At 32.9% G+C, this 1141-nt stretch overlaps 1 protein-coding gene across 1 annotated transcript in view; it reads right to left on the reverse strand.

The window, feature by feature from the left end:
• The window catches only part of LOC106681093 (2-oxoglutarate dehydrogenase-like, mitochondrial), a gene marked incomplete at its 5' end in the record, with an annotated part of 36722 nt that overhangs the window by 34628 nt on the left and 953 nt on the right, over positions 1–1141 (reverse strand).

Raw genomic sequence — 1141 nt, forward strand, 5'->3', positions numbered from 1 at the left:
TAATTGTATCATTATTATAAAATAAAGAAATATATGACTCGATTAATAATTTTTTTTTTACTTTAACATAAAGTATTGCAATCGCGCAATACTTCAAATTCGATTTTTCGAAGGAAATACATGTTTTGAGGTGTTCGAAGTACAAATAACCTAATCTTGCAAAACGGTCTGTGTGTATGTATGTTTTATCAGCCTAGCTCAAAACCGAAAAGTCGCATAAAACTGAAATTAGAAATTAAGTCGGGTATATGCATGCGATGTGGTAGCAACTTTTTTTTTCAAAAACCTAGGTAAAAAAGGGTAATTTAATTTAATTCAATTCTAATATTACTATTTTTTAGTGTTCGTTACTCACTGTACCTCCCCCCCCCAATCATCTTCTATGTTGGGGTGAGGGGATTTTCGTGATTGAAAATCAATTATCTTCCCCAGAGTAAATGTTCACTGGTTCGGGTGATAAATAACGGAGGACCCGAAAATAATGTCATGTAACACAAAAATTAAAATAATAAAGAAAATGAAATGATAAAAAAAATTCCTTCAAAATGATATACAATTTAATAAAATTAAAATGTAAACAAATGAAATTTAAAAAAAATTTGTTCTGTTGTTACAAAAATGCTCGATATGCTCATATCGGTAACACCTTTCGATTCTAATCTGACCCGAGATGGACGTCTTAAAGCCGAGATCGAGTCAGTAGAAATGAGATGATCTTGCATTCAGTAGAAACAGCCTTGGTGAGCCGTAGGTGAAAACGAGAAAAAAAGTTTGATCGCTTCAAGCCTTGCCAGTACTGACTGCCGACTGCCCTTATTAGTCTGTATTCAGGCCGTGATTCTACTGCAGCTTGTAATGTTATATAAATGTTATACCGCAGCGATGTATTTATACACTACCACTACAAACTTCCTTATTTCCCCTTATTTACGTAATAAATTCTTAAATATGGGTGTTTTTTTAAGCCCGATAGAACTTGAAATTGTAAAAAATAACACAAAAAATTAAATTGTAATCAAAATTTTTTTTTTATTCGAAAGATCAATACGTGAAATTAACATTTGAAAATGATTTCGGGCATATGGGCACCGCGGCTGTTCTTGACGAAGCGCATTCTGGACGTCCAATTTTGGGCCACTTT

Source organism: Halyomorpha halys, unplaced genomic scaffold (assembly GCF_000696795.3).
Source record: "Halyomorpha halys isolate HHAL.00 unplaced genomic scaffold, Hhal_1.1 Scaffold308.1, whole genome shotgun sequence".
NCBI classification, from domain to species: domain Eukaryota; kingdom Metazoa; phylum Arthropoda; class Insecta; order Hemiptera; family Pentatomidae; genus Halyomorpha; species Halyomorpha halys.